The sequence below is a fragment of the Pipistrellus kuhlii genome, unplaced genomic scaffold (genome assembly GCF_014108245.1).
Source record: "Pipistrellus kuhlii isolate mPipKuh1 unplaced genomic scaffold, mPipKuh1.p scaffold_m20_p_33, whole genome shotgun sequence".
Lineage (NCBI taxonomy): Eukaryota > Metazoa > Chordata > Mammalia > Chiroptera > Vespertilionidae > Pipistrellus > Pipistrellus kuhlii.
The window spans coordinates 1,371,279-1,398,796 of NW_023425533.1; the positions used below are offsets into that span (position 1 = coordinate 1,371,279).

At 37.7% G+C, this 27,518-nt stretch overlaps 1 protein-coding gene and 1 long non-coding RNA gene across 3 annotated transcripts in view; one reads left to right on the top strand and one right to left on the bottom strand.

The window, feature by feature from the left end:
- The window catches only part of IL1RAPL2 (interleukin 1 receptor accessory protein like 2), a 1,438,686-nt gene that overhangs the window by 334,800 nt on the left and 1,076,368 nt on the right, over window positions 1-27,518 (top strand). The window lies entirely within an intron of this gene.
- On the bottom strand, window positions 2,612-25,544 carry LOC123651071. Of its 2 annotated transcripts, none has more exons than XR_006739546.1 (2): window positions 25,447-25,544; window positions 2,612-2,696 (listed from the first exon to the last, which is right to left on the bottom strand). It is a non-coding gene; the product is annotated as an uncharacterized LOC123651071 (long non-coding RNA). The 2 variants fall into 2 exon arrangements; XR_006739545.1 differs by lacking the exon at window positions 25,447-25,544 and adding an exon at window positions 13,677-13,761.

Sequence of the window (27,518 nt, forward strand, 5' to 3'; positions counted from 1 at the left end):
AATGAAGAAGAACGGAGAAGAAATGAAAAATGATATCTCTGCCATAAAGAACTCAATAGGATGCATCAAGAGAAGACTAGAAGAAGCAGAGTACTGCCTCAGTGAACTAGAAGACAAGGTGGGAAAAAATACCCAATATAGCAGCTTCTAGAAAAAAATAATATAAAAAGCATGAGGACAGCCTAAGGGAACTTTGGGACTACACTAAACAAAACAACATCTGCATAATGGGGGTTCCAGAATGAGAGAAAACTGAGCAAGGAATAGAAAACATGTTTGAAGAAATAATGACCAAAAAAAATTCCCTATATAGGGGGAAAAATGCACACAAATTCAAGAAGCTCTCAGAGTCCCAGGCAAAATGAACCTCAAAGATCAATGGCAATGCACATTATAGTTAAACTGGAAAACACCAACGAAAAAGTCAGAATCTCAAAAGCAGCCAGAGAGAGACAGAAAGTTGCATACAAAGAAATCCCCATCAGACTAGCAACTGATTTCTCAACAGAAACACATCAGGCCAGAAGGGAATGGAATGAAATATACAAAGTCATGCAAAGGAAGGGTCTGAATCCAAGAATATTGTACCCAACAAGGCTATCAATCACACTTGAGGATGAAATCAGGATCTTCACAAACAGAAAAGAACTAAGGGAATTTATCACCACTAAATGAGCAATGCAAGAAATGCTAAATGGTCTGCCGTAAAAAAGAATATAGGAAGCGAAGAAGGAACACAGGGGTAAAGAATAAGAATTGTGTCAAATAAGTACCTATCAATAATAACATTAAATGTAAATGGATTAAATGCCCCAATCAAAAGACACAGGATAATGGATTGGATAAGAAAACAAGACCCATATATCTGCTGTCTATAAGAAACCCACCTCGGAACAAAAGACAAACACAGATTGAGGGTGAAGGGATGGAAAGAAAGGTTTTCCAGGCAAATGGAAATGAAAAAAAAGCTGGGGTAGAAATACTTATATCTGACAAATTAGATCTCAAAGTGAAGGACATAAGAGATAAGGAAGGGCACTTCATAATACTAAAGGAAGCAATCCATCAAGAAGAACTAACTCTGGCAAACATATTTGCACCCAATACAGGAGCACCCAAATACATTAAAAACAAAACAAAACTCCGGGAGGACATTAATGGAGAGATTGACAGCAATACATTCATATTAGGAGATTTTAACACCCCACTATCACCTCTAGACAAATTCTCTAAACAAAAAATCAGCAAAGAAACATCAAGAAAGTAAATAATATAGATCAGAGCGAAGATAAATGACATAGAGTCCAAAGAAACTGTACAAAAGACCAACAAAACCAAGAGCTGGTTCTTTGCAAGGATAAACAAGATATGAACCTCTAGCCATATTCAACAAGAAGCAAAGGGAGATTACCCAATAAACAAAATCAGAAATGAAAGAGGTGAAATAACAACAGATCTCACAGAAACACAAAGGATAGTTTAAAAATATTACAAACTACTTTATTCCAAGAAACTGGACAACTGCAGGAAATGGACATATTCCTAGAAAAAATATAACATTCCAAAACACAATCAGGAAGAATCTAAACAGCTCAATAGGCTAATAACTATGGAAGAACTTGAAGCAGTAATCCAAAAGCTTCCAGCAAACAAAAGTCCGGAGCCAGACAGCTTCACAGAAGAGTTTTACCAAACATTCAAGGAAGAACTAAAACCTACCCTCTTCAGACTATTCAAAAAAATTTCAAGAGGAAAGAATACTTCCAAGCTCCTTCTATGAAGCCAGCATCATCCTAATACCAAAACCAGATAAAGACATCACAATGAAAGAGAACTACAGGCTAATATCCCTAATGAAGATAGATGTCATAATCCTCAACAAAATTCTAGCAAATCAGATCCAGCAGTACATCAGAAAGATCATACACCATGACCAAGTAGGATTTATCCCAGGAATGCAATGATGGTGCAATATCCGCAAATCAATAAATATGATGCATCACATAAATTGAGAGATAGAAAGCACATAGTCATATAAATTATGGAGAAAAAGCATTTGATAAAGTCCAACAACTTTTCTTGATAAAAACTCTCAACAAGGTGAGAATAGAAGGATCAAATCTCAACATAATAAAATTTATATATGATAACATCATACTCAGTAGGCATATACTTAAACCATTTCCCCTAAGAACAGGCACTAGACAGGGATGCCTACTCTCACCATTCCTGTCTGACAGAGTACTGGAAGTATTAGCAATTGCAATCAGACAAGAAGAAGAAACAATAAAAGGCATCCAAATTGGAAAAGAAGAAGTAAAGCTGTCCTTATTCACAAATAACTTGATATTGTACATATAAAACCCAAAAAACTTCATAAAAAAAACTAACAGACTTAATAAATGTATTCGGCAATGTAGCAGGATACAAAATTAATGCCAAGAAATTTATGGCATTTCTATACACCAACAGTTTACTTACAGGAAGAGAGATTAAAAAAGCAATCCCATTTGCCATCACACCAAAAAAATTAAGATACCTAGGAATAAACTTAACAAGGAGGTAAAAGACCTATACGCGGAAAACTACATGACACTGAAAAAAGAGATAGAGCCAAAACTGGTTTGGCTCAGTGGATAGATCATTGGCCTGTGGACTGAAAGGTCCCATGTTTGATTCTGGTCAAGGGCATGTGCCTTGTTTGTGGGCACATGCTCAGTCGGGAGTGTGCAGGGGGAAGCTGACTGATCTTTCCAACTCTCTATTTGTCTCCCTTCCTCTCTGTAAAAAATTGATAAATTTTTATAAAAGAGAGAGAGAGAGAGAGAGAGAGAGAGAGAGAGAGAGAGAGAGAGAGAGAAAGAGATAAACAGATGGAAGACCATACCATGTTTATGGATCTGTAGAATCAACATCATTAAAATATCCATACTACCCAAAGCAATCTATAGATTCAATACACTCCCCATTAAAATACCAAGGGCAGGACAAACCAAGATGGTGACACAGGGTAGACACCTGAACGCAGCCTACCACAACAATTTTGAATTTAGAACTGGAAAACAGGGGAAATATTGCCCTGAAGTGCCGGAAGGCTGGCTGATAGGAGGTTCTACCCTCTGGGAAGGAAAGACAAGGCACACTGAGCCTCAGGAACTGTGAAGGTGTGGAGAACTGTGCGCATGAAAAGGTGGCCGCAGGGTTTGCTGCTAGCTTGCTTGAGGTGCCCTGAGAGGGCAGGTATGCAGAGAGGGTGGGCCAAGTTCGCTGCTGGCTTACTCCCTTCATGCAGAGAAGGTGGACAGCTAACATGCCTCTGGTTTTCTTGTTCAGGAGGAAAACAGAACCACCCTATTGCTCTGGCAAACAAAACCTACCCTCTTCAGACTATTCAAAAAATTTCAAGAGGAGTCTTGGGGTGGCACAGACAAGCTTTGGTTCCCTGTCAGTCTCAGAGAGGCCTGACTGTCAGACAGCAGGCAGATATCTCTTGGAGGTGTTTAAAGCCAGTGCCCATTACTGCGGGACTCAGGGGGGAGCTGACGGGAAACCAAAGCTTATCTTATCCACCCCGAGACTCTGCCCCATCCAAGTTGAGCACAGAAGCCCTCCTGGAGGCTGGCTTTCTCATTCGCTGCAAACAGGACTTTCCTAGGGAGAGACTGATGGAAATCCAAAGCTTCTCTGCACCTATACAAAAAAGGTGTGCGTGCCTGTAACCAATCTTGTGGGACTCACCAAGAATAGGACTTTCCTAAGGCAAGACTGACAGGGAACCAAAGCTTGTCTGCGCCACCCCAAGACTCCACCCCATCCAAGTGGATTACAGAAGCCCTCCTAGCTGAGACACTGCTGACCCTCACATCCAATTGGCTTGGAGATCAATGCTTCCCAGTGATACTAACAACAAACAACGCTTAACAACAAGACTGCACACACAGCCAAACCAGAATTATATGAATTGCTGAAGGGGGTTCTTTAGGAAGAAGAAGATACAGATAAAAAATATGAACAACAAATACATAACTACCAACAAGTGAATATAAAAACCAAGGAAATTAAAAAATCTGATGAACAATATTAACTGGTGAATATAATAGAATCAGAGGAATGGAAGAGGAGTGGACTGACGACTCTCAGTGAAAAGGAGAGTGCGTGGCGTGGGAAGAGACTGAACAAAAATTGTTCACCTATGGATGAGGACAACGGGGGTGGAGAAAGGGCAGAGGGTGGGGTGGGAACCTGGTGGAGGGGAGCATTGGGGGGGGGGAAGAGGAACACATTTGTAATTAACTGAACAATAAAGATTTATTATTAAAAAAAAAGTACCAAGGGCATATTTCACAGACCTAGAAAGGAGTCTCCAAAAATTTATCTAGAATAAAAAACAGACCCTGAATAGCCACAGCAATTCTGAGAAAGAAGAATAAAGTAGGAGGGATCTTAATACCAGATTTCAAGTTGTATTACAAAGCCACTGTTCTCAAAACAGCCTGGTACTGGCACAAGAACAGACATATAGACCAATGGAATGGTATAAAGAATCCATATATTGACCCAATTCACTATGCTCAATTAATATTTGACAAAGGAGGCATGAACATACAATGTTGCCAGACAGTCTCTTCAATAAATGGTGTCAGGAAAATTGGACAGATACATGCAAAAAAATGAAACTAGATCACCAACTTAAACCATACACAAAAATAAACTCATAGTGGATACAGGAGTTAAACATAAGATGGGAAACCACAAAAATACTAGAGGAATCCACAGGCAGCAAACTCTCAGACATATGCCAAAATAACTTCTTCACTGATACTGCTCTAGGGCATTGGGGGCTGTAGAAAAAATAAACAAATGGGACTACATAAAAACAAAAAGTATTTTTCTCAGCAAAAGAAAACATCAACAAAACAAGAAAGCCCACTGTATGGGAGAACATATTTGCAAATACTATCACTGATAAAGGTTTAATCTTCAACATCTGCAGGCAACTTTTGCAATTTAATAAAAGAAAGATAAATGATCCAATAATCAAATGGGAAATTGACCTAAATAGAATCTTTTAGAAAGAAGACAGAAGGAAGGCTAAGAGACTCAAGAAAACATGCTCAAAGTCACTAATTATCCAAGAGATACAAATCAAAATAATAATTCAGCACTATCTCACACCTGTCAGAATGGCTATCATCAACTAATCAACAAACAATAAGTGTTAGCAAGAATGTGAAGAAAAGGAACCCACATGCACTGCTGGTGGGAATGCAGACTGGTGCAGCCACTGTAGGATACAATATGGTGTTTCCTCAGTAAACTGAAAATGGCACTCCTATTTGACCCAGTAATCCTACTCCTAGGAATATATACAAAGAATCTGGAAACACCAATCAGAAAGGATATATGCACCCCTATGTTCATAGCAGCACTATTTACAATAGTTAAGATTTGAAATCAGCCTAGGTGCCTGTCAGCGGATGAATAGATCAGAAAACTATGATACAGTGTTTCCCCGAAAATAAGACATCCTCCTAAAATAAGACCTACTTACAGGATTCCTTCTGAGTGAAATATAAGGCATCCCCCCGAAAATAAGGCACTCCCTAGGCTAAACATGAGAGATTTGGTCCACTGATTCTGAAAGAAATGGAGTCACAAGAAATTCACCAGGAAATTCAGGAATTCGATTGTTATGATAATGTTCCAGAAGATGATGATATTATTGTCATTGAATAAATGAGTAAATTCTTGATACTGTAGGATTCACAGTTTGTCTGGTTTGTGTTGACAACTACCATACTACTGTACCGTATACAGGTAATAAATTTCCTTTATTTTTATTTAACAATAAATGTGTACGGTATTCTTCTTCATGGAAAAATAAGACATCTCCTGAAAATAAGACCTAGCGCATATTTGGGAGCAAAAATTAATATAAGACACTGTCTTATTTTCAGTGAAACAGGGTAGCTCTACACAATGGAATACTATGCTGCCATATAGAAGAACTAATTCTTACCATTTGCAGCAACCTGACTGGAACTGGAGAATATTATGCTAAGTGAAATAAGCCAGTCAATGAAAGAAAAATACCACATGATCTCACTCATTTATGGATAGTAAAGAACTTCATAAACTGATGAGAAAAATGATAGATTCAGAGGCAGTGAAGCATCAAGCAGACTGTCAAATTACAGCAGGACATTTAGGAAGAGGTGGGGGAGATAAGAGATCAACCAAAGGACTTGTATGCATGCATATAAGCATAACCATTGGACGCAAAACACTGGGGGGTGAGGGCATGTATGGGAGTGTGTGGGGGGCAATGGTAAGATATGTACACATAATACCTTAATTAAAAATGAAAAAATATAATCCATTGACAGCTCTAGACATATTAGCCAAAGAGAAAAATCAATCAATCAATTTGGCCTTCAATGAAACACTAGACCAAAAGAATATAATTGGCATTTACAGAACCTTTCATCCCAGAACATCAGACTATACATTCTTTTCTTTTTTGTAATAAATATTTATTGTTCAGATTATTTCAAATGTTCCTCTTTTCCCCACTCCATTGCTTCTCTCCACCAGGTTCCCACCGCACCATCTGCCCTTTCCCCACCCCCCATTGTCCTCATCAATAGGTGCACAGTTTTTGTTCAGTCTCTTCCCGCACCCCCCACTCTCCTTTTCACTGAGAGTTGTCAGTCCACTCCCCTTCCATTCCTGTGATTCTATTATATTCACCAGTTAATATTGTTCATCAGATTTTTTAATTTCCTTGGTTTTAAGATTCACTTGTTGGTAGTTATGTATTTGTTGTTCATAATTTTTATCTTTATCTTCTTCTTCTTCCTAAAGAACCCCCTTCCGCAATTCATATATCGAATAATTCTGGTTTGGCGGTGATGAACTCCTTTAGTTTTTTTTTTTTTTTTTTTAATTTGTGAAGCTCTTTATCTGGCCTCAATTCTGAGTGATAGCTATGCTGGGTAGAGTTATTTTGGCTGTAGGTTCTTGCTATTCATTACCCTGAATATTTCTTGTCATTCCTGTCTGGCCTGCATGGTTTCTGTTGAGAAATCAGCTGACAATCATATGGCTCCTCCTTTATAGGTAACTACCTGCTTTTCTCTTGCTGCTTTTAATATTCTCTTTGTCTTTTGCTCTTGGAATTTTAATTATGATGTGTCTTGGTGTGGTCCTCTTTGGATTCCTTTTGTTTGGGGTTCTATGCGCTTCCTGGACTTGTAAATCTAATTCTTTCACCAGGTGGGGAAGGTTTTCTGTCACTATTTCTTTCAATATGTTTTTGGTATCTTGCTCTCTGTCATCTTCTGGGACCCCTATAATTCTGATGTTGGTTTGCTTGAAGTTGTCCCAGAGGTTTCTTACACTATCTTGAACTTTATGGATTATCTTATCTTCTTGCTTCTGTGAAGGAATGTCCTCTGGCTCTTTGTGTTCCAAATCTTTGTCTTGATTTTTGCAATCTTCCATTCTGTTTTTAGGACTCTGTATAATATTGTTTTTTTATTTCAGACAATGCTTTCTTTATTTCTAGTTGATCCCTTTTCATATACTGAAAGGTCTCATATTTCTTAAAAATAGATTTACATTTGGTTATTGCATTGATTCTTCTTAATGATTTAGTGCCTAAATATAGTATTATATTTGATTTGTCATTTGTTGTAAATGTACTCTTTTGAGACTTGAATGTATTTGGGACTGGGAGTGAAATCAATAGACTTAAAGAAAGAACATATATTCCTCTACCCTAACTCTTTCATGATTTTACAAATTAATCATATCTTCCCTTTCTCAGTCTTTTGGCTTTCCTTTCTTAAAAGATCTTATCTTTTTACCTTTTTCTAAATACCGTATTTTCTGGCGTATAAGACGACCCCCTAATTTTTTTACAGTTAAAACATAGGTTTATGCCTATATTCGCTGTATAATACTACCCCCCACTTCTGAGGCAACGGCAGTTCTTTTTTTAATAGACCGCCTCTCTGACTCTGGCCAATCTGAGCAGGCTTTTTACTAGAACACAGTGAAGCTTTCGGTACAGAACATGTATAATTTGCATGCATAAAAAGCCTGTTTGGATTGGCTGAGTTAGAGAGGCTGTCTATTAAAAAAAGAACTGGTGTTGCCTCGGAAGTGGGGGGTAATCTTATACAGCGAATATAGGCCTAAACCTATGTTTTAACTGTAAAATTAGGGGGTCATCTTATATGCTGGAAAATACGGTATGTTGGGTCAGAAAACTAGCATAAACAAATTTCAAGAAGATTTAAATTATATCAAGTATATTTTCCAACCATGGTACCTCAAAATTAGGAATCAACTTCTAAAGGGAAGTAAACAAATCCATAAATATGTGCAGATTAAACAACATATTGCTAAAAAAAATGGGTCAAAAAAGAAATGAAAGATAAAATCAAAAGATATCCTACCTTATAAAAGAGTAATACTCAAATTAACCATTACTCTGCTAAAGCCACACACACAAGTCATGCCCATAAGCCAATCAGAATGACTATGTAAATTAACCCCAGCCAAGATGGCTGCAGCCACAGAGAGCAGTTGAGAGACGTTTGGATTTCCCTAGCAATTGAAGCCAAGCTTTCCACTCACCCTGGCCAGCCTAGTTCTCCACTCACGGATGCAAAGTTTCAATTATAGAAGGTAAATCCCAAGAAAAATGGCAGCAGCGGGGGGGGGGGGGGGAGGGGGGAGAGAGGGGAGTGTGTGAGCAGGAGGCTTGGCTCCGCTCCAGGCTACAAAGTTTCAATTCTAGAAGGTAAATAAATTCCAGATACCAGAGCCTCCCCTTGGATCTCCAGAGGGGGGGGGTGGCTGGCCTGCAAACCACCACAGGCCTCTTTCCCAGGCCACCCCATACCCCAAGGGAACCCACACACTGATCCGGGACACCCCTCGGGGCAAACCAGCTGGCCTCCACTCATGCACCAGGCCTATATTATATCTAATAAAAGAGTAATATGCAGATTCACCATCACTCCAACACACAAGATGGCTTCCCCCATGTGGTCAAAGATCCTGCCCCCATGTGGACACAAGATGGTTACCACAAGATGGCCAGCAGGGGAGGGAAGTTGGGAGGCACCAGACCTGCAATGGAGGGCAATTGGAAGTGATCAACCCTGCAGGGGAGGGCAGTTAGGGGCAAATAGGTTGGCAGGGGAGCAGTTAGACATCAATCAGGCTGGCATGGGAGTAGTTAGGAAATGATCAGGCTGGCAGCAGAAGTGGTTGGGGCAATGAGGAAGGCAGGAAGGCTAGCAGTTGGGAGCTAGCAGTTCTGGATTGTGAGAGGGAAGTCCAGTGGTGGGGATGGGGTCTAAACGGGCAGTTTAACATCTCTCGAGGTGTCCCGGATTGGAGAGGGTGCATGCTGGGCTGAGGGACACTCCCCCACTTCGTGCACAAATTCGGTCCTCTAGTATAGAAATAAGTGAGAATGACAATAATATATTGTCATTATATTGGAAATATTGTGTCATTATAGATCTACATAAAGAAATAAGAGAATTACTAAGTAAATAAACTAACATCAAATCTTAAAAAAAACTAGAAAAAGAAGAATAAAAACAACTCAAATTTGACAGAAGAAAGGAAATAATAAAAATTAGAGCAGAATTGAATGAAATCAGGAACAAAAAGGCTACAGAAATTAATGAAAATAAGAGCTGGTTCTTTGAAAAGATTAAAATATTTGGCAAATACCTGACAAGAATCACTAAAGAAATAAGGGAAAATACCCATGTAAACATAATCAGAAATGAAGAGAAGTCACCATATACATTATAGATATACAAAGGATCATACTTGAATATTATGAAAGACTATATGCCACCAAATTCAATAACATAGAGACGTGGTCGGCAAGCTGCAGCTCACGAGGCACTTGTGGCTCTTTGGCCCCTTGAGTGTGGCTCTTCCACAAAATATCATGGCCTGGCTGAGTCTATTTTGAAGTAGTGGCATTAGAAGATGTTTAAGTTTAAAAAATTTGGCTCTCAAAATAAATTTTAATCATTTTACTCTTGATATTTTGCTTTCTTGGCTAGTGAGTTTGCTGACCACTGACATAGAAGAAGTGGATAAGTTCCCAGAAATATATAACTTTCCTAGATTCAATCATGAGTAATTGGAAAATGTAAGTAGACTGATCAGCAGTGAGGAAATTGAAACAACCATCAAAAACATCCCCCAAAATATAAGACCTGATGGCTTCACCAGTGTATTCTACCAAAAGTTCAAAGATGATTTGAAATGCATCCTTTTCAAACTCTTCCAAAGGTTTGAAGAAGGAGCAATACTTCCTATCACATTTTATCATTTTATGAGGCCAATATAACCCTGATACCAAAATCTGGCAAAGGTAACACACACACACACACACACACACACACACACACACACACACATGCACAAACACACACCTATATCTCCGATAAATATAGATGCAAAAATCATAAACAAAATACTAGAAAATTAAATACAATAGTACATCCACAAAATAATATACCACAATGAAGTGGGGTTTATTCCAGGGGCACAAGGATTGTTCAACTTCCACACATCAATTATGCAATACACAACATTAACAAAAGAAGGATCAAAATCATATGATCTTTTAAATAGATGCACAAAAAAAGACATTTGATAAGATACAGCATCTTTTATATTTAAAACATTCAATAATTTAGAAATAGAAGGAAACTATCTCAGCATATTAATGGCTACTAGTATCAATATATTTGATAAGCGCTCTAAGATCAGGAACAGGACAAGGATATCCACTCTCAACACTTTTATTCAACACTAGAGGCCCAGTGCACGAAATTCTTGCACTTGGGGTCGGGGGATCCTTCAGTCTCTCCTGCTCCCTCTCACAATCTGGGAGCCCTGGGGGGATGTCTGATTTATGGCTTAGTGGGCCTAAGCCATAAGTCGGACATCCTTAGCACTGCCATGGAAGTGGGAGAGGCTCCCACCATGCTCCTGTGCTCGCCAGCAATGAGCCTGGCTTCTGGCTGAGCGGCATTCCCCCTGTGGAAGAAAACTGACTACCAGGGGGCATCTCCTGCATTGAGTGTTTGCCCCTTGGTGGTCAGTCTGCATCATAGTGACTGGTCATTCTACCATTTGGTCATTTGCATATTAGCCTTCTATTATGTAGGATATGCTATAGATGAGGCCCCCTAGAATCATAAGAAATGCCAAAAATTCACTGTTAATTAATTCTCAAATTACCCCCACTTAAAATCAAATTGCCTCCCTCCCCCCCCGTGGGGCATTTGCTATACCTTGGAAACCACTGGGCTTGACACTTTACCTCTCTGAGCTTCATTTCTGAATGCCTAGGCATATATACCTTGGGAACTGCAATATCTTCTCTGCCTACCTCACTAGGTTGTCATGAGGAGGTTCTAAGCTAATAAACCTAGAAATGTTTCATCATGTAAGTGATGTCTAAATGGGAAGGGATTGTTATTTTTAAGCTCACAGGTACCCTTGCAGGTAGCAGGTACTGATTAGGGGAAGAGGGCATGATTGTTTCCTGGGACTGTAGCTATGGAAGGAGTGGGCTCTGGCCAGCAGCCCTGTAGTGGTGGTCGTCCCTGGAGGTGCTGGTAGTGTGGTAGTGGGCAGGGTGTTAGGGGTTGCTAGGGGTATGGTGAGGCCAAAGTGGGAGTAACTGTCAAACATTCCCACTTGGTGTCATTCTTTAAATTGTATGTGGCTGTTTTGCAGCTGTACCGGCTCAGGGTGGGGCTCCAATCTCCTGGAGTGGGGTGAGGGCCTGGCCAGGGAAAAGCCAGGCAGGCTAGGAGGGTGGGTTTAGCCATGCCCCTAGTGAGGTTCAGTGCACTTCTGTGGAGACTGCACTGCTGCTGTGGGGGTGAAGTAGGGAGTAGGAGGTGGAGTGAGGAAGGGTCTGATCCTCAGGGTTGCTCAGGCTTGCCTCCATCCAGGTCTAGAGTTGTAGGGAGGAGAAGCATGCCCAGCCCCAATGGATGGGGCCCAGCAGCAGCCGGCCATGGACCAGGGATTTCTGGGGTGGTCACAAGTGTGCTATTCTTGTGGGCTCCACTGGAGGAGGTGGCGGGGGTGAGGGAGAGAATCAGGAGTAGGAGATGCTGGCTGCAGCTAACCTCTGAGGCTGGGTCTTCTCCCCATCTGGTCAGCCTCCCTGTTCCCTTGGGGGTGTACAGGGGCTAGGGGTAGGGTATTTGTGCAGGGGGATTGGAAGAGCTCTCTGTGGCTGCTTCATCTTCCTTCTTTGCATTCCAGACTCCTGTCAGGCACTCTCCTCAGACCCCTGGGAACTTGGCTTCTATTGCTGCCCCCTGTTGCTTGCACAGCCTCCTGCTGGTCTGTTAATATGCAAATTGGTCATTATTGGAACACAATTAGCATATTGCCTCTTTATATGTATAGATTATATGTATAGATAGTGCTGGAAGTCCTAGTCAGAGCAATATTGCAAGAGAACGAAATAAAAGGCATCTAAATAAGGAAGGAAGAAGTAAAATTCACTTTTTGTAGACAACATGATTCTGTATATAAACCCAAAAGACTCCACCAAAAATATGTTAGAAACAATAAACAAATATAGTTAAGTTGCAGGATACAAAATCAATGTAAAAAAACAAAAAAAACCACTTATTTGTGGAAATAATAAAATTTCAGAAAAAGAAATTAAAAAAAAACAATTCAGTTTTCAATTGTAACCAAAAGAATAAAATATCTAAGAATAAACTTAAAAATGTGAATACCTATATATTGAAAATTACAACGCATTATTAAAAGATATTGAAAAACACACAACAAAATGGAAAAATATTCTGTGTTCATGGATTGGAAGAATAAATATAGTTAAAATAGCATGATCACCCAGAACTATATACATATGTAATGCAATCCCTATCATAATCCCAGTCATTTTTTTTAAGAAATAGAATGAGAAATATTGATTTGTATGAAACCACAAAAGCTAATGCAATCCTGAGAAAAAAAGAATGAAACTGGAGGTATCACACTACCTGACTTCAAATTATACTGCAGAGCTATGATAATTAAACCAGCATGGTATTGGCCGAGAAAAAGGCACACTGATCAGTAGAACAGAAAAGAGAGCCCAGCTATAAAACTATATGTATATGAACAGATGATTTTCTACAAAGAAGCCAGAAAAACACAATGTAGTAAAAGTAGTCTCTTCAATAAATAGTGCTGGGGAAACTGGAATGCAAATGAATAAATTGAATTACAGTTTGTCTCTATGTATAAAAATTAATTCAAAATAAATCAAAGACCTAAATATAAAACTAGAAACAATAAGATAAATAGGGATAAAATATAGACACCAAACTTATAGACCTTGGTAGTAGAGAATACTTTAAGAACTTCACATCAAAGGAAAGGTAAATAAAAACAAAATTTAGAGAATGGGACTATATCAAACTAAAAAACTCTGCACAGGAAAAGAAACTGACAGTAAAATAAAAAGGCAGCCAACCAGATGGGAGATGACATTTACAAACAGTAGCTCTTGCCAAAGCCGGTTTGGCTCAGTGGATAGAGCATCAACCTGTGACTGAAAGGTCCAGAGTTTGATTCCGGTCAAGGGCATGTACCTTGGTTGTGGGCACATCCCCAGTAGGAGGTGTGCAAGAGGCAGCTGATAGATGATTCTCTCTCATCAATGTTTTTAATTCTCTATCTCTCTCTCTTCCTCTCTGTAAAAAAATCAATAAAATATATTTTTAAAAAGTAGCTCTTTCAAAAGTTTAACTTCCAAACTTTATAAAGAACTCATAAAACTCAACACCAAACAAATAAACCAGTTAAAAAGTTGTCAGAAGACCTGAAAATACACCTTTCCCAAGAAGACATATGAATGGCCAATATATACATGAAAAGATGTTCAACATCACTAGCAATTAGGGAAATTCAAATAAAAACTACAATGAGATACTACCTCACACCTGTTAGAGTGACAATTATCAACATGACAAGTAATAACAAGTGTTGGAGAGGTGTTGGAGTAAAGGGAACCTTCATTCACTGCTGCTGGGAATGTAGACTGGTACAACTACCATGGAAAACAGTCTAAAATTCCTTAAAAAATTAAGAGTAGAGCTACCTATGACCCAGCAATCCCTCTCCTGGATATATATATATAAAAAACTTGAAATCATGTATTTGCAAAGATAAATGCACCTTCATGTCCATTGCAGCATTGTTCAGAGTGGCCAAAATATGGAAACAACCCAAGTGACTTATTATAGAGGACTGGATAAAGAAGATGTGGTACATACCGGTATACACAATTAGAATACTACTCAGCCATAAGTAAGGATGAAATAGCGCCATTTGCAACAACATGGATTGGCCTTGTTAACATTATACTAAGTGAAATAAGTCAATCAGAAAAAGCAAAGGACTATATGAGTTCACTCATAAATGGGATATAAAACGGAAACTCATGGACACAAACATTAGTGTGGTGTTTGCCAGGGGGCAGAAGGTGGAGTGAGAAGGGGATCCTAATATATGGTGATAGGAGAAGATTTGACTTTGTGTGGTGGTCACATAGTGAAATATACAGATCTCGCAACATAGAAACCCACACCTGAAACCTATATGGTCATGTCAACCAATGCTAACCCAATAAATTTAATAAATAAAAATGCTGATGCAATATTTTTAGATGTCATATGTTTCCAACAAATTAACCTCAAAGCATCTATTACATGTGTTATAGTGTATGTTTAAAAGCCTTTAGGTTACACTGTAATGTTGATATAACAATATGCACTCCTGAGCATTTGGCATAAAGTTGATGTCTTTCAGAAATCATCTAAAAGTAGCTACCTTGTTTATGATTTCACTCATATGTGGGATATAAAACTGAAACTCATTGCTTTGGCCGATGAGGCTCAGTTGCTTGGAATGTAGTCCCATACACCAAAAAATATCAAGTTTAATTCTAGGTCAGGGTGCATACCCAGATTGTGGGTAACGCCACTAATTACTCTTATTTCCCCCAGATCTCTGTTTCTCTCTTGCTTTCAAGGACCAATGTTAGTTAGTACTGTTTCTGATTTCCCGTGTGAATTTCTTCTTCTATTGAATCCTTCCCCCACCCACCAACATATACTTAACACTTTTGGGGTACTACGAATAAGAAGAATCAGAAGACTAAGCAACGCCTCATACCTAATAAGCCTCCTCTTCTTCTTCTTTCTCCTCCTCCTCCCCCTCTCCCTCTCCCTCTCCCTCCCCCTCCCCCTCCCCCTTCCTCTTCTTCTTCTTCTTCTTCTTCTTCTTCTTCTTCTTCTTCTTCTTCTTCTTCTTCTTCTTCTTCCTTCTAAAACTGTTGACAGTATTACAGATGTACCCTATTTCCCTCCCACCAACTTTTTCCCCATCAACCCTCAACCCCCACCCTCATCACATTGTTTTCTATGTTCATAGGCTATGTACATATGCATATATGTACTTTGGCTAATTTCTTCCAGTCCCCCCATCCCCTTTCCCTCTGAGATCTGTCATTGTATTTGATGTATCTATGCCTTTGGTCAGTTTATTGTCATTAGATTCCACATAGAAAGAACCTTTGATGAACCAGACAGAAAGACCAATTTTGTTTGTATTGTAAAAATTACTTGTATTCCCAGTTTTAATTTATTTTGTTTTGCTAAACTCCTGTACAGCCCATTGATTTCTCTTCAGACTTGACACATATTCTCTTGATCATTAAGTTGTTTTTTCCTGCATGTACTTTAAATTATTTCTTAAATGTATTACTTCTTCCTGTTTTGTCCAAATATCTGCGTGGTAGGTGGATTACCTGGCCTTATTAACCATCACCTCACTATAGTGTAGTCAATGAGCCCCTCATCCTTGGTTTTCTTGTGAAGTCTCATTATATTCCACACAATTCTTCACCTATGGAATATCTAGATAAAGATTAAGGGAAAGGATGGGAGTTTATAGAAAGATTTTTTTTAAAAGATGGGGATTTCTAGGATTTTAAAAAAAAATTTTATTGATGTTACTTTGGTTAATAACATCATATAAATTTAGGGTAAACAACACCATAATTCAATATCTGTATATTCCATTGTATACTCACCACCAATAGTAAAATTTCCATCCATTACCATATATTTGGCCCCCTTTTGTTTTTCAGCTTCCAAAATTCTGTTGACATCTTTTGGTTGCTATGATCTTTCCTGTTATGTGTGTGCATGCTTATTTATTGTCAATTTAGTAGGCTTTTAGAGGGAAGATAAGGAGAAACGTGTATGTTTCCTGGCAAGTAGCTATTGGAATTTCATAAGTATGTTTCAATTTTTCAATTTCATATTATTTAGCCAAGTTTATCAGACTTTTTGTATACTAATGACCAAAACACAAATCATAGATTAAACTGTAATTTAAACTACACTTGTATAATGATGATTCACAAATGTGTTCATTGTTTCTCTGTTTGTCATGATACACAGTTTTGTCTAAGACTGTGACCTTAAATTCATTGTCCAGTTCATGCAAATCTTGAGTTTGGAGCAGGTTATATAAAGGATTGGGAGTGATTAATGAATAAAAAATGATTTATTTGTTACATCAGGATTTTTATGTTCTTCAGTTCCCTTTTCCATATCCTATGATAAATTCCCCAGGAGGCAATAAAGATGTTTGTCCCATCTTGAATGAACAGACTAATGAGCAAGAGGTTCAATGAAAGTCAGAATTGTATAGATCATACCAGTCTGTCTAAACACTTAGAATCTTTGATATGTTATTCTCAGTTGAATTCTAAAGAAAGCAAGTGATACTTTGGGATGTTGCCTTTTCTAATCTTTGAATTTTTCCTAATTCAGTTAGTGAAACAGGGTTGGAGATGGGAAATACACAATTACAGGAAAATTTTCCTAACACCATTTTGGGAATGCTTGATATTTAAACAATTTGCTTTTAAGTAAATTGCTTTGAAGTCCTATCAGTTAAAGAGGAGTGCAAAAGAAGATATTATCTTGTGAGTGGAGAATTATCAAGAATTTTATAATCATAAAAAGGAATATCTAAAATAAGAGCAATTTTGGGGTTGTAACCTTTTATTATTATAAATCACACAATTTTTAAACTTCAGAATAGAATCACAGTGCCATATTTTCCGGCGTATAAGACGACCCCCTAATTTTACAGTTAAAACATAGGTTTAGGCCTATATTCGCTGTATAAGACTACCCCCCACTTCCAGTTCTTTTTCTAATAGACCACCTTTCTAACTCAGCCAATCCAAGCAGGCTTTTTATGCATGCAAATTATACATGTTCTGTACCGAAAGCTTCACTGTGTTCTAGTAAAAAGCCTGCTCAGATTGGCCAGAGTCAGAGAGGCGGTCTATTAAAAAAAGAACTGCCGTTGCCTCGGAAGTGGGGGGTAGTCTTATACAGCGAATATAGGCATAAACCTATGTTTTAACTGTAAAAATTAGGGGATCGTCTTATACGCCAGAAAATCCGGTATTTAGAAAAAGGTAAAAAGATAAGATCTTTTAAGAAAGGAAAGCCAAAAGACTGAGAAAGGGAAGATATGATTAATTTGTAAAATCATGAAAGAGTTAGGGTAGAGGAATATATGTTCTTTCTTTAAGTCTATTGATTTCACTCCCAGTCCCAAATACATTCAAGTCTCAAAAGAGTACATTTACAACAAATGACAAATCAAATATAATACTATATTTAGGCACTAAATCATTAAGAAGAATCAATGCAATAACCAAATGTAAATCTATTTTTAACAAATATTTACTGAGTCTCTAACTCTAAGTAGGCATTAAATCAGGCCAGGTTGGCAATAAAAAAATGAATCATGAAATGGATAAATGAGTAAGGCACATAAACACCTGAGTGAAATACAATATAATAAGTGCTAGGTTAGTGTCTAAAAATAGCTATGTATAACGGTGGCACAAAGGATGTCAAATGGGTTATGAAGTATTAATAGTATTAATACCTTTAACTAGATCATAAAATATGTGTGGAACTTTTGCAGGCAGAAAAAACAAGGAAGGACATTTAATGGCTAAGCAATAATATTTATAAACACATGAATGTATAAAATACAATTGAAAGTCAGCACCACTAGTAATTCTCATTGACTGGTACATAGCGTTTGAGGCAACAAGTAGCATATTAGTTTTCTATTGCTGTTTATCAAAAGCACACAAAATCAGCAGCTTAAAACAACACACCTTTATTGTTATCACAATTTCTGTAGTGATGAAGTCCATATAGCCTAACTGGGTTCTCTTCTCTGTGTCTCACAAAGCTATAATCAAGTTACTTTTATCTGGATCTCAGGGGTGTTTCCAAGCTCAGATTGTTGGCAGAAATTTTTTGTGTGGCTGTAGAATCCATGGTAATTTGATCCTTCAAAGTTAGCAACAAGAAGTCTCAGGTCCTTCAAATATCTCATGTTAGGAAAAGCCTAAATTCATTTGTAAAATACTCACCTGATTAGGTCAGGCACATCCATAGCACTCTTTTTTTTTTTTTTTTTAAACTCAAGGTCAACTGATTAATGACCTTGATTATACCTGCAAAATTCCTTCACCTTTGACATATAACGTAACAGTCATGGGAGTCATATCTCTCACCTTTGTTATATTCTATTTGTGAGAAACAGGTCACTGGTTCCATCCACAGTCAAGGGCAGGGGTTACAAGGAGAAGATTTCACAATGCATAAAGTTTATTTTAGGGCAGTGGTTCTCAACTTTTCTAATGCCTCAACCCTTTAATATAGTTCCTCATATTGTGGTGACCCCCGACCATAAAATTATTTTCGTTGCTACTTCATAACTGTAATTTTGCTACTGTTATGAATCTAATGTAAATATTTGTGTTTTCCCATGGTCTTAGGCGACTCTGCTAGCAGTTCTCAACCTGTGGGACCATCAGAAAACACAGATATTTACATCAGATTCATAACAGTAGTAAAATTACAGTTATGAAGTAGCAAGGAAAATAATTTTATGGTTGAGGGTCACCACAATATGAGGAACTGTATTAAAGGGTCGCGGCATTAGAAAGGTTGAGAACCATTGTTTTAGGGTGTTCTTCACAAGCAGAAAAACCAGGCAGTAGAAGTTACATATATCATACTGAAGAGACTGAATGGGGGAAACTGATGGGAATTTTGAACCAAGGAAATACATTGTCCCTGCATATAGGCAGCTTATAAATTGGTAAACACCTCAAGGGGAAATTTCTTGAGCAATTTCTGGCTTACCTCTTTCTTGAAAAATAACTCCTCGAGTCTCTACTACCTTGGCAGCATCAAACTACAACTTTTGTCTCCATACTACAGTGAGACCACTGCAAGCCCCAAACTGATGCTTCTCCCTCTCTGATCTCCTCTACATTGTTAGGGGGTGAATACCACAGGGATAAAAACACATGAATTTGGGCTCACTTCAGTGTATTTCTATTCTATACATAATCTTGGCTCCTTTGAGTTATGGTTTTCTTGTTTGATAGCTGATGACTTCAAATCTGTATCTTAAAATTTTTATAGAGAGTTTATAATTTCTTCTTTGATCTCATTGATAACTCAATCCTTTAGTAGCATGCTATTCATCCTCCAAGTGTTTGAATTTTTGGATTGTTTTTATTATAGTTTATTTCTAATATTATGCCATTGTGGTTTGAGAAAATGCTTGATATGATTTCATTTTTTTTTAATTTGGAGAGACTTTGCTTGTGACCCAATATGTGGTCTATCTTTGAAAATGTCCCATGTGCACTTGAAAAGAACGTGTATTCCATGGTTTTGGGGAGAAATGCTCTGAAGATGTCAATTAAATCCATCTGATCTAGTGAGTCAATAAGGGTTACTGTTTCTTTGCTGATTTTTTTTTGTCTAAAGGATTTATTCAGTGATTTCAGTGGTATATTAAAGTCTCCTATTATGATTGTATTGTTAATCTCTCCCTTGATATCTTCCAGGAGGTTTTTTTGTTTTTGTTTTTGTTTTGTTTTTTAATGTATCTGGGTGCTCCTGGATTAGGTGCATATATGTTTACCAGAGTTATATCTTCTTGTTGAATTTCTCCCTTTAGTATTATGTAGTGGCCTTCCTTATCTCTTATTATGGCCTTTACTTTGAGGTCTATTTCATCAGATAAAAGTATTGTGATAAAAGTATTGCAACCTCAGCTTTTTTTCTCATATCCATTTGCCTAAAAAATGTTTTTCCATCCCTTTCTCTCATTCTGTGTGAATCCTTTGTTCTGAGGTGGGTCTCTTGTAGACCGAAAAATATATGGGTCATGTTTTCTTATCCATTCAGCTACCCTATGTCCTTTGATTGGTATATTTAATCCATTTACGTTTAATGTTATTACTGACAAGTACATGTTTGTTGTCATATTTTTCCTTAGTATTAATGTTTCTTCTTGCCTTTCTCTTTCTTCTTTTTACAGCAGTTCTTTGCATTGCTGGCTTGGTGGAGATAAACTCTCTTAGCCCTTTTTTGTCTGTGAAGCTCTTGATTCCACCTTCAATTTTGAATGATAGCCTTGCTGGGCATAGTTTTATTGAATTCAGTCCCTGGCTTTGCATCACTTTGTATATTTCATTCCATTCCCTTCTGGCCTGTTCTGTTTTTGTTGAGAAATCAGTTGCTATTCTAATAGGAGATTCCTTGTATGTAACTTTCTGTCTCTCTCTGGCAGCTTTTAAGATTCTTACTTTGTCATTGGTGTTCGCCAATTTAATTATGATGTGCCAGAATTTATAGTTGTTCTCAGTCTGATGTAAGCTACTTCATCATGGCTAGAAGCAGAAAGCAGTCTTAAAATTTTTAAAATGTTGTCAATTTTAGTAAACCAGTTGTTTTTAAATCAATGTCTTAACTTTGTCTCTTATCTTGACATATGCCCCTAGGATGGTGACCTTTTGCTTTAGTAAACCAATCCTCATTCTTGGGGAGGGTTATTGATTGACCCCTCCGCTCTTAAAAAAAACTAGTAACTCATCAATACATACTTTCCAGAAGAAGGAGCATGATTTAAATGGCAGAAAACACAAATATAACTATTTACAGTGTTCTGAATTGTTTATAAGAGAGAATCATATATGAGTTAACAATGAAAGACCAAAAACCATAATGCCATTGAATGCATGGCTGTGCTAAAATGAGGGTGCAAGCCTTTCATCAGCAGTAGATAGATAAGGACAAATACACTTTTACTAGTGGGGTGAACAAAGCTTTCTGACACTGTCCCAATTGCATTCTCTTAGTATATGAAAGCAAACAGATTACTAAGAAAAAACAAAACAAAAACCCGAAGTCTAGATACTAAGAATTTTGACAGAACCTTGGGGGAGGGGGGGCATAAAAGCAGCAATTTAAATAGTTTCCTGTGGGATTTATGACCCATTCTGGGGTCTAAAAAAGAACTTTCAAAAACAAGTTGCAAATAAATTTTTAGCATACCTGTCATTCAAACCTTGTAATGCATTTTTGTTTGCCATATTGTATAATTATATTTATAGACTTGGTTAGTCGTACAAGATTATTATTGAGTTTTGACCTTGAATACTCTGCCATGCAATAATGTGATAATGACATTTCCTAATATGTCTATATTCATGAGAGTTTATAAATAAAATAGATTTTTCACAGACTAAATACCACCAGTTCACTTCATAAAGTTTTATTTGGAATGTAGGTTTGAAAGAAGCAAAATTAATCCTTCCTGCTATCAAGACTTGCAGTATGTAACTGAAAAGATTAACACAATCACATTTTACCTTGTTGGTCTTATATCTTTCCTTTCTATCTGCTACAATTACAAATGCTCACTTATTAAACTTTTCATTTGTCTTTCTCAAATAATAACTTCCTGACTGAAAATTATTTAGTTAGACTAACTGAACAAAACTATGTATTACTGTTTTGTTTTGTTTTAGTAGTTTTTTTGCACATGGCTGGAAAATAATTTGAACACAACTTGAATTTATTTTGTAGCCTCTCTCCATATATTTCTTTATTCTTTTCTCTTTCTTTATATATTTGTATTAATTGCAAAGGCTAGTACAGAAATTAGACTAGATTGACCCCAAATCTATTGCCAAATTCAGAGAGTTGAATCCTATTTTAGAATTAGTCTTATATAGAGACATTGTTGTAAATTTCCTGACATCATTGTCACAGTCATCACCTACTTGCTGAAAGCAACCTACTGGAACACATTTAGAACAAAGTAGTGAAATAATAAGTTAACTTGGCCCAATATATGAAGAACACATTCATAGACTGGATCTGTCTAGTCTAGACAAAAGACTAAAGCTAGAGGTAGGAACACAATAATTATCTTTAAATATTTTAAGAGCTGTCATGTTGAAAAAGGATTAAACTAATTGAAGAAGGCGAGAGAGTATAAATAGGATAAACCATAAAAAGCAAAAAGAAGAAAGATTTCAGCCCTAACTGGCTTGGCTCAGTGGATAGAGCGTTGGCCTGTGGACTCAAAGGCCCAAGGTTTGATTCCAGTCAAGGGCATGTACCTTGGTTGCGGGCACATCCCCAGTAGGGGGTTTGCAGGAGGCAGCTGATTAATGTTTCTAACTCTCTATCCCTCTCCCTTCCTCTTTATAAAGAAATAATATATTTTAAAAAAAGAAAGATTTCAACTAAATATAAGGATTAATATTCTAATTGCCACTGGAAAACAACAGCAATATGTGTTTTATTTATGAGGAAAAAAAGCCCTTAAATCTCAGAGTTGCTTAGTTTTTACTTAAATTAGTTAAAGAAATATTGAAAGTATATTTTTATAGTTTTCAGAGTAGAATAAAGAGGGAGAGGGAGAAACATCAATGATGAGAACAATTGGTTAGCTGCCTTCTACACACCCACTATTTGGAATCAAGCCTGCACCCTAAGCATGCGCTCTGACTGAGAATCAAACTATGACCTCCTGGTTCTTAGGTTGATGCTCAACCACTAAGCAACACCAATGAGGCATTTTTTTTGAAACAGTTATTTAAGAACTAATTATTAAAAGTTAATTAAGTGATATATTTAAAGTCGTGAGAGACTATAGCAGTTAATCTAAAACTATTTACATAGAGATAACATTTTCTAAAAATAAAGGTTAATTACCTTTCTCATTTATCAATGCATTTTTATTTTTTTCAAATTAATCATTTTAGAAATTTTGAATTATATGTAATGTATAAAGAGGCAGAAGTAAATACTTATGATTCTATTAGCATGTTTCCCTCAAGGTTTTTAAGTTTGGGTTTATATCTTTTTAAAATTTATACATATAAAATGTCAAAAAGTTTCCAATGGTTTGCTACAAAAATAAATCTATACTCCTCCTTTCTTTCTCATTTCTTCTTCTCATGTCTTTGGACTAATACTTTATTTTTTATTGAACTTGTTAGCATGGCATTGGTTAATATCTACATATATAAAAGGCTAAATGTCCATCCATCCGACTGGTAGCAATGACGAGCTCTGACCACCAGGGGTCAGATGCTCAACACAGGAGCTGCCATGACATGCACTGGCCATTTTAAAATATATGACACCATGGACCTGGCACTGACAAACCAACACTTGGATTTTCCCAAGTGAGTCACAGGCCCTGCCACCACCCCACAGCAACACCCCATCAAATTGCGGTCAATGTTGCCAAGACCCCATGGGGCAAAATGTGGTCCAGCCCAGCCCAGCCCAGCCCAGAAATGGTGGCTGTGGGCACCAGGTAATAACATTGCACAGCAATGCCTGGCTTCCTATCCCTATTGACTAGCCTTCTTGGAGTTTCTTCAGCCCAGGAACCCAGCTTACTTTATAGCCAGGTGCAAACAGTCTTACCCTGGTGCCAATTGCATGCATATGTTTTGATCTGTCATTGTCAATCGTGAATTTGGTTGACACTTCTATTATAGAGAAAGGGCGAATAGCAATATTAAAGTATTTCTTCTAAATAATTTTCTTTCAATGTGCATGAATCCATACACCAGGACACTAGTAAAATTGTATGGTTTCAGGTGTATTACATTTCAGTAACCTCTTTTAGAAAAAATGAAATAAACATTTGAAGACAAACAAATATGGAAGAATTTGATTCCTGTATAAGACACACAATGAAAGATTTATGAAGGGGAGTTCTTCAGGCAGTAGGACAATAATCCCAGATAGAAGGATGGGAAGGCAGAAGGAATCATAATAATAAAAGGCTAATATGCAAATTTTCATCACACCATGATGTGTAACAACCAATCAGCACGGACCTGTGGCTGCGTGGCACCTGGCCTGGGTGGGTACCTCAGGTAACACTCCCCCATCCAGCAGGGCTTGATGGGGGACCTCAGGCCACACTCCCCACCCTGGTGCTGGACTGTGGGACTTCAGGCCGTGACCCCTTCCCTGGCACCAGTCCGGGGGACCTGAGGTTGTGACAGGAGCCTGAGGCTGCACCACCCCACCTGGCGGGGCTTGACAGGGAACCCAAAGCTGTACTCCCTGCCCAGCAGGGCTTGATGGGGGATCTGCGGCTGCTTCCCCCACCTGGCAGGGCTTGACAGGGGACCTGAGGCTGCACCCCCTTCCTGGAAGGACTTGATAGGGGTGGAGCCAGCCAGGTCTGGGTCTCACACAATGTGTGTGGGGGGGCAGTCGGATTTGGGTCTCCTGTGATTTTGAAGTACACGTGGGTGGCAGAGACTTGACTCTGGGTCCTTGGCACTCCCCAGACTCTGACAGTAGGGAGATTTTCATATACAATTTACTAATTTTCTTTTGTCTCTGACACTTCTATTATAGAGAAAGGGCAAATAGCAATATTAAAAATATTTCCTCTAATTAATTTCCTTTTCATGTGTATGAATTTCATGCACCAGGACACTAGTGAAGAACATAAGAAAGGATAAATATGTGAGAAAATATTTAGGAATATTATTAATATAAATGAATACTGATTAGTTAAAACATAATATCTTATGAGGTTTAAAAATAGGTGGGTAGAAAATGAATAACAACAATAGCATAAATGACATGAAGAAAATAAGGGTTAAGGTAGTGTAAGGTTTTTATAACATCTAGGAAGTGGTGAAAAGTGTTAATTTAATAGGCTGAGAATGAGTGCATTCTATAATTACTAGGGTGATTACTGAAAAATTCTAACTACTAAGTAAAAGAATGAACAACCACAAGTTGAAAGAGTCAAAATTATAAACAGTAAAAATAAAAGCACACTTAATTTCTCTGAAAGAAAAAAAAAAGGAAGGAAGCCGGGACCGGTTTAGCTCAATGGATAGAGCGTCGGCTTGGGGACTGAAAGGTCCCGGGTTCGATTCCGGTCAAGGGCATGTACCTTGGTTGTGGGCATATCCCCAGTAGGGGGTGTGCAAGAGGCAGCTGATCGATGACTCTCTCTCATCGATGTTTCTAGCTCTCTATCTCTCTCTCTTCCTCTCTGTATAAAATCAATAAAATATATTTTTTTAAAAAAAGGAAGGAAGATGGTGATAAAAACAGATGGGACAAGTAGATACTTGATTTAAAACAAAATATATAATAAATGCATTACATATAAGTAGACTAATTGTTCCATATAAATGACAAAGATTATTAAAGTGGATTAAAAAATAAACTACATATTCTTTATAATAGACACAACTTAAATAGAATAAAAAATGATTTAAAAGTCCAGGAAAAAATGTACCATGCAAATGGTAGCCAAAAGAAAGCTTATAAATTTTACTAATATTAGACCAAGCCAATTCTAAGGCAAGATGTATTACCACTTAAGATAAAGGGATGATTCATCCTATTTAATAAAGAGATAATATGCAAATTGACTATCACTTGATGGCCACCCCCATGTGGACATACGATGGCTACCACAAGATGGCCAGCAGGGGAAGGCAGTTGCGGGCAATCAGGCCAGTGGGGGAGGGAAGTTAGGGGTTACTGGACCTGCAGAGGAGGGCAGTTGGTGGGGGACCAGGCCTGCAGGAGAGGGCAGCTTGGGGCGACCAGGCAGGCAGGCAGAAGCGGTTAAGAGCAATCAGGCAGGCAGGTGAGTGGTTGGGAGGCAGCAGTCCTGGATTGTGAGAGGGATGTTTGACTGCCCCTTTTGGCCTAATGATTGGAGAGCGCACAGTCTGGGCTGAAGGATACCCCCCTCCTCTGTGTAATAGTTTTGTGCACCAGGCCTCTAGTAATGATTATAAATGGTCAACCCAGGAAGAAGAAAAAAGTGAGTATTTTCATTAATCTAATAGCCTCAATACGTATAAAGCAAACATTTGCATAACTAAATAATAATAATAATTTAAACTGAGGTAATTCAAAGAAAATGGTAAAAGCAGCAGAAAAATCAGTAAGAATATAACACCTGAGAGGAAAAGTGGCAGCTTGAACTAATTGGCACATATAGTAAACTGCCAAATGACTACAGAATGTACCTCTTTTTATCAAATACTCATTAATATTTCCTGAAATAGATATTATCTTTGTTCATAAGGGAAATCTTGATGACTTTCTAAGGACTGAATTCATATGCATGTTCTTTAGAGCAGTGGATTCAAGGTAGAAAATCTCCAAAGTGAAACATTTTAAAACAAAGTTATAAAATAAACTTCCAATGAGGCTAAAACTTTTAAAAGGCAATACTTATAAGGAAATTTATAGCCTTAAAGATGGATCTATTAGCAAAGAATAAATTATAAAATCTATATCAAGATGCTCAAAACAAGTAAACATAAGGACATTTATAAAAGACTAGAGGCCTGGTGCATGAAATTCATATACTTGGGAGGCGGGTCCCTCAGCCCTATCATAGTCTGGGAGCCCTTGAGGGTTGTTCAACTGATGGCTTAGGCCCACTCTTTGCTGTGTTCGCCAGGCATGAGCCCAGCTCAGGGCTTCTGGCTGAGCAGCGCCCCCCTGTGGAAGTGCACTGACCACCAGGGGCAGCTCCTACATTTGAGCATCATAGCAATTGGTCTTTCTGCTGTTTGGTTGATTTGCATACTAGCCTTTTATTATATCAGATAAGAGCTGAAGTAAATAAAATAACAAAATAAACATAATAAAGGAAGCCAATGAAGCTAAAAGTTTATTATCTGAAAAGGCTAATAAATTGAAAAACAAACAAACAAAAAAACAACAACTACCAATTCTGATTTAAAAGAAAAGGAGGGGAGTATATTTTACCAATAAGAATGTACTAGCTCAGGCTAATGTTGCTCAGTGGGTTGCATGTCATCCTATGCACCCAAAGGTTGCTGGTTTTCATCCCAGTCAGAGGATGTGCACAGTTTACAAGCTCAATTCCCCATAGGGAGCATTCAAGAGGCAGATATTAAATGTTTTTCTCACTTCCTCTCTCTAAAAATCAATAAAAATTGTTTTAAAAAGAATATTTCTCATAGATTATTT